This window comes from Centruroides vittatus, unplaced genomic scaffold (genome assembly GCF_030686945.1).
Source record: "Centruroides vittatus isolate TY-2023 unplaced genomic scaffold, ASM3068694v2 contig_296, whole genome shotgun sequence".
Taxonomy (NCBI): domain Eukaryota; kingdom Metazoa; phylum Arthropoda; class Arachnida; order Scorpiones; family Buthidae; genus Centruroides; species Centruroides vittatus.
In genome coordinates this window covers 164,776-172,341 of record NW_027121884.1, presented here as the reverse complement: position 1 = coordinate 172,341, position 7,566 = coordinate 164,776, and positions in this window count along the sequence as shown.

Genomic DNA, 7,566 nt, shown 5'->3' with positions numbered 1-7,566 from the left:
AGCCTTTGTCTGCCAGGATGAGATCGTGGCAGAACAAATCGCATCGAATTCTTCCATCTTTACTGCAGAGGTGCAGGCTATTTATTTAGCCTTAAAATATGTAATTAGGAAAGGTCATCGTCGCTGTGTTATTTACACTGACTCAGTTAGTGCACTGCAGGCTTTGATCTCACATGAACCTAGTTCTCACTCTATAGTGATTAAAATTCACAAACTGTTTTGCCATCTTATTGCAAGTAATATTTTTGTAAAATTTCGTTGGGTCCCAGGCCATGTAGGTATAAAAGGGAATGAAGCAGCTGATGCAGCTGCAAAGTCAGCAAGTCCTTCTCAGCATACAATGTTCATTGAAGGAGGTGACTTGAAGCTGGTTGTTAAAAAACGACTAGCAGAGAGATGGCAAAATGTGTGGAACGAACAAGTCCACAATAAACTTTACGAGATCAAACCTATAATAGAAAATTGGACACACAAGAAACAGTATGATAGGAGATCTGAAGTCATTCTTACTCGCCTGAGAATTGGACATACTCGGCTTACTCATCAATACCTTTTGAAGGGTGATGACCAGCCAGTATGCCAGTATTGCATTTGTACTTTAAGTGTTAAACATATACTTTGCAACTGTGTTGCTTTTGACCAGAGTCGCAGACAGCATTTTGGAAATGCAACTTTGAGAGAGATTTTGGGCCAGAGGCCAAATCTTGATAAGATACTGAACTTTTTGAAAGTTATAAAAATTAATAGAGATATTTAAGTGAACTAATTTATTTATTTATTTATTTATTATATATTTATATTTGTGTTGTTCTGTTTTTTTGTGTTTTTGTGTTGTATTGACGCCTTGTGATATATATATTTAGCTTTGTTTAATTTTACCATTTGTCATGGCGCAGCATAGCCTGTATGGCTCTTGTGCCAAAAAATAGAACCAACCAACCAACTAACCTAAAGCCGTGTTGGTTAGGGTGCAACTGATCATTGGATTCCAAGTGGTGGACAAGCCTTCCAGCAATGAGGGCATCTAGAATCTTCCCCCGGATTGGAAGTATCGAGATAGGCCTAAAATTTGATGGACTTTGACTGTTACTAATATTATGTTCTTTATCAAAACGTTCCCCTTTTCTGATTCAAAAATTGTTTCAATCTATAGTAAAAACCTGAAGAAAATACAAAAATTGAGGTCAGGAGATCTGCTTGTAGAAACAATCTCACCCCAACAGTCAGCAAAACTTATGGCAATAATGACCCTCGGAGACATGAAAGTCACTGTCATCCCACACGGAAGTCTAAACTCATTACGTGGGGTGATATCAGAGATTAACCTAATGTCTGAAGACGAATCAGATATTCAGATCGGCCTTTCGGATCAAGGAGTTACTGCAGTCCGACGCATCTCTATTCATCGAAAAGGCAAATTAATTCTAACTAAACACCTAATTTTAACCTTTAACAAACCGACATTGCCATCTTTCATAACGGCAGGATATCTGTGCTGTCCAGTTCGCCCATACATTTCAAATCCGCTGCGTTGCTTTAAATGCCAGCGGTTTGGACATTCATAAACATCTTGTAGAGGGAAAGGTGCATGCGCTCAGTGTGGAAAAGAAGATCACGAGAGTACCGAATGTACAAGCACTCCATGCTGCGTAAACTGCAAAGAAGCCCATCCTACCTACTCATGGAAATGACCTGCATGGCAAAGAGATAAAAAGATTCAACGGGTGAAAACTATGAATAATATACCTTACCCAGAGGCATGTCGCATGGTCACTTTAAGTGCACCAGTGAAAAACAAGACATTTGCTGCTGTTTTAAAATCCACTAAGACAAGTTCAAACAGACATTTCTGTCTCACCAAGTGAATCTCTCACTCGCCATGCGAAATGTCTACTGATTCCATCAAAAGATACATTTGAAAAGGAGAATGTAAAACCTAAAACACCACTACCTAAAACAGGGGTAACAACAAGAAACCTGGGTTCTAAAAAAGCAAGTAAGAACCCACTAAACAAACAGAGAGTGAAAGCAGCTCTCTCTAAATCTAAAAAATCAGAGGCTCAATCTATGAGTGAGTCTCTGATATCTCTGATGAAGAGAATAATACAGAGGTGACACAACCAACGTCACCTTCAAAAGAAAAAACATCTGTGAAATTAAAGAGGGATACCTTCACAAAAAGTGCTGCCTCAACAAACATATAATGGATTACAAAATAATCCAATGGAACTGTCATGGTTTTCGCAATAACTTCTCTGACATTAAACACTTGACATTATCTACCACATCTCTCTGCGTGGCACTCCAGGAAACACACCTAAAACCTGGAGAAAGAATTTCTTTAAAAGGATTTGATCTTTACCGTAAGGATGATGATAGCCACACCCGTGCCAGTGGAGGTGTGGCTATACTGGTTTCAAACCTCATTCCGTTCTTACCGGTACAAATAACAACAGCTGCAAGCTGTGGCAGTCAGAATTTGAATTGGCGTAACTGTCACGGTTTGTTCTATAAACTTGCCACCAGATGTCAGAGTCAATGAGGATGAACTGGTTTCCTTGGTTTAACAGCTGCCAACTCCATTCCTTTTATTGGGTGATTTCAATGGCCACAATCCAATGTGCGGCAGTCCTGACATTAATCCTCGTGGCAGGGCCATTGAGAGATTTATAGGCAATCACCAACTGTATATATTTAATACAGGAGAAGTGACATACTTTCACACTCCAACAAGAACATTTACTGCCATTGATTTGACATTAGCTAGTCCAAATCTGTTTTCCCCCTCGATGTGGGTTCCTGTCCGTGGTGAGGGGACCTCCCAGAGATGGTTTAGTATCTCTTCTTTACCATCCCTGGGATCTGAACGCCCACCCACGTGTTTGCCGTGCGTGGTGGCCCGTATGCCGGAAAGGGGGATCCTGGTAGTTGAGGGGCAACATACCGTCCCCAACACACTGCTTTGGCCCCTGCTTCGGATAAACGGGAGGCTCAAATCAGGCTCCGTTTGAGTCAATCGGCTGGTCGTTGAGTCATTCTTGACCTCGGCCTGGAGTCAACCGATCGATGCAGACCGGGCAGACACGTCAGACAAGGTGTGCTTTTCTCGACTGCATTGTGAGGGTATAGCTTCTGGAAAACCCTGGTGCAACGGTCTATGGGAGTCTCCCATGTGACGGCATCCCCTTGTTGGGCCCCATGGTGGGTGGGGTCACTAGAAGCTGAATGTTTTACTTATAATTATGGATTCCTCAAAAATAAAAGACCCGAAAGAGCGGAAAAATTTAAAAATTTTCAGTACCCCAGTGTACTTAATAGTACACGCAACTGGTGACAAACCCTTATCTAAAGCTTCTCCTTTTCTCATTCAAAAATTGTTCCAGTCGACTATTAGAGATTTGAAAAAAATTCAGAAATTAAGATCAGGGGATTTACTGGTGGAAACATCCTCCCCACAACAATCTGCAAAACTTCTAGAAACAAAGACCCTGGGAGAAATGGAAGTCACTGTCACACCACACGGAAGTCTAAACTCATCACGTGGTGTGATATCTGAAATTGATCTGATGTCTGAAGACGAATCAGATATTCAGATTGGTCTTTCAGATCAAGGTGTCGTTGCTGTCCGGCGCATTTCAATTCGTCGAGATGGAAAGTTGATACCAACCAAACACCTGATTCTTACTTTCAACAAACCAACATTGCCATCCTTTATAACAGCAGGATACCTACGTTGCTCAGTCCGTCCATATATCCCAAATCCGCTGCGTTGTTTCAAATGCCAGCGGTTTGGACACTCGCAAACATCCTGCCGAGGAAAAAGCGCATGTGCACAGTGTGGGACTGAGGGTCACGACAGTACAGAATGTAAAAGTACCCCATGCTGTGTGAACTGTAAAGATGCCCATCCTGCTTACTCCCGGAAATGCCCTGCATGGCAGAGAGAAAAAGAAATACAGCGTGTAAAAACAGTCAACAACTTACCCTACCCAGAGGCACGTCGCATGGTCACTTCAAGTGCACCACTGAAACAAAAAACATTTGCTGCTGCTCTGAAACTCACTAAGACATGTGAAGTTCAGACAGACATTTCTGTTTCCCCAAAGGAATCTTTCACTCGCCATGCAAATTGTTTACTGATCCCTTCAAAAGAAACAGCAGAAAATGACAATACAAAACAAAAAACACCCCTACCTAAAACAGGGGTGATAACAAGAAACCTGGGTTCAAAAAAGGCTAGTAAGAACCCATTAAACAAACAGAGAGTGAAAGCAGCTCTCTCTAAAGCTAAAAAATCAGAGACTCAGTCTGTGAGCGAGTTCTCTGATATCTCTGATGAAGAGAATAATGTGGAGGTAAAAAAACCAATGTCACCTCCAAAAGAGAGACCGCCTGTTAAATTAAAGAGAGATACCCTCGCAAAGAATGCTGCCTCAACCACATAATGGATTATAAAATAATCCAATGGAACTGTCGTGGTTTCCGCAACAACTTCTCTGACATTAAACATTTGACATCATCTACCACATCTCTCTGCGTGGCACTCCAGGAAACACATCTAAAACCTGGAGAAAAAATTACTTTAAAAGGATTTAATCTTTACCGTAAGGATGATGATAGCCACACTCGCGCCAGTGGAGGTGTGGCTGTACTGGTTTCAAATTGCATCCCTTCCTTACCGGTACAAATAAGAACAGAGCTGCAAGCTGTGGCAGTCAGAATTTCAATTGGAGTAACTGTCACAGTTTGTTCCATATACTTGCCACCAGATGTCAGAGTCAATGAGGATGAATTGGATGACTTGGTTGAACAACTGCCAACTCCGTTTATTCTACTTGGTGATCTCAATGGCCACAATCCAATGTGGGGCAGTCACGACATCAATTGTCGAGGCAGAGCCATTGAAAGATTCATAGGTAATCACCAACTGTATTTATTTAATACTGGAGAAGTGACATACTTCCACGCCCCAACAAGAACATTTACTGCCATTGATTTGACATTAGCTAGTCCAAATCTGTTTTCAGCGTTTACATGGGAGGTTGGATCTAATCCACTTTCCAGTGACCACTTTCCAATATTTTTAAAATATAGGGGCAGAGGAAGCTGTGAAACAGCCCGTCCACCACGCTGGAAATTTGAATCGGCAGATTGGCCTGCATTTTCCTCTTTGGCTAACATCACTGAGGAAATGGTCAATACTGCCGATATCAATGATGCAGTAGAAGTTGTCACTTCCAGTATTATTCAGGCAGCCGAAAAAACAATGGGGAAAACGTCAACCAGATATCCAAAACATCCGAAACCATGGTGGGATCAGAATTGTGAGGCAGCATTTAAAAAACAAAAGAAAGCATGGGGGATTTTCAGAAGATACCCCACTGCTGAGAATTTGATAGCTTTTAAAAAAGCAAAGGCAAATGCCAGAAAAATAAGGAGGCAAAGCCAAAGGGATTCCTGGAGGAAGTATGTTTCTAGCATAACATCTTCCACCAGCTCAAAAGCAGTCTGGGATAAAATCCATAAAATTAATGGGAAATATGCTTCTCACTCTCTGTCCATGCTGGAAAATAATGGCACAATAATCAGTGACATTAAAGGTATTGCTGATTTGTTGGGTGAAACATTTTCGTCTTCATCCAGCAATATTATGTATACAACAAATTTCCAGGCTTATAAAGTCCAAAGTGAAAAACAATATCTAAACTTCCACTCTCCATCTAATGAGGAATATAATGTGCCATTTAGCAGAATAGAACTATGTACAGCAATCTCTCGCTCGGGGAATACTGCTGTAGGTCCGGATAAAATCCATTACAGCATGATTAAAAATCTGTCAGACAATTCCCTTAGTAACCTTCTGAATCTGTTCAACAGAATATGGACAGAACATACTTTTCCAGACTCTTGGAGGCTATCTATCATAATTCCCATTCCCAAGCCAGGTAAAGACTGCAAGAATCCCTCTAATTATAGACCAATTTCTCTGACTAGTTGTCTCTGCAAACTTTTCGAGAGAATGGTAAACAGACGCCTGATGTTCCTCCTAGAGGAAAAGAACTACTTTTCACCACATCAGAGTGGATTTCGTAGGAACAGAAGTACCACAGACAATCTAGTAAACCTTGAAACATCTATACGCGAAGCGTTTGTTAGACGACAGCACTTAGTGTCTGTGTTTTTCGATATAGAGAAGGCTTATGATCGCTGCTGGCGATATGGAATACTCCGCGATCTGCATGAATTTGGACTGCGGGGTAATCTGCCAATTTTTATAAAAAACTTCTTGCAGAATCGAAGATTCCAAGTTAGGATGGGCAACACTTTGTCTAGGCCTTTCACACAAGAAGAGGGTGTTCCTCAAGGTTCTATTCTGAGTGTGACTCTGTTCCTAATCAAAATTAATAGCATAGCTAAGTGTCTTCCTTCCAGTGTGAAACACTCTTTGTATGTGGATGACTTTCAGATCTCCTGTCAGTCTACTAACATGAGTTTTATTGAAAGACAACTGCAAACCTCCCTAAATCGCATAGACAGTTGGTCCAAGATCAATGGTTTTACTTTTAATGCAGAGAAGACCTCGTGCATCCACTTTTGCCGAAGGCGTGGTTTGCACCTGGAACCTGAAATTCACCTAAATGGGGTTAAAATCCCAATGGTCAACGAAGCAAAATTTTTGGGTGTTGTGTTCGACCATAAATTGACGTTCTTGCCACACTTGCGCAATTTGAAGAGTAGATGTTTAAAATCTCTGAACCTTTTAAAGGTATTATGCTGCTCATCCTGGGGAGCAGACAAATGTTCGATGCTCAGGATATATAGAGCCCTCGTTCGCTCTAAGCTGGATTATGGATGTGTTGTTTATGGCTCTGCGCGAGAATCTACTCTTCGGATGCTGGATCCAATCCACCATCAAGCATTGCGTTTGTGCACTGGTGCATTTCGAACTTCTCCTGTTCAAAGTTTGTACGTGGATGCTTATGAGCCTCCACTATCTCTCAGGAGAGAGCAGTTGTCTTTGTTCTATTACATTAAACAGAAATTTCTGGCTAAACCTTCAGTTTATTGTAGAGTATCAGATACTCAGCTGAAAAGATTATTTACAGCTCGCCCAAGTTGTGTCCCTACATTTGACATTAGAATGGAGAATGTAAGCAGCACGATTGACCTGGACACAAGCAACATTTCACAGGTCGAGGTCGATAATATATCACCTTGGTCAACTCCTGTGATTAATGTTGACTTTAGCTTAAAGCAGTTTCCTAAGGATTCCACCCCGGACTACATCTATAGGCAGCACTTTGCAGAAATTCAACACTACGACAGGAATTTAATTCCTATTTATACTGATGGATCGAAATCGGTTGATTACGTTGGCTCAGCCTTTGTCTGCCAGGATGAGATCGTGGCAGAACAAATCGCATCGAATTCTTCCATCTTTACTGCAGAGGTGCAGGCTATTTATTTAGCCTTAAAATATGTAATTAGGAAAGGTCATCGTCGCTGTGTTATTTACACTGACTCAGTTAGTGCACTTCAGGCTTTGATCTCACATGAACCTAGTTC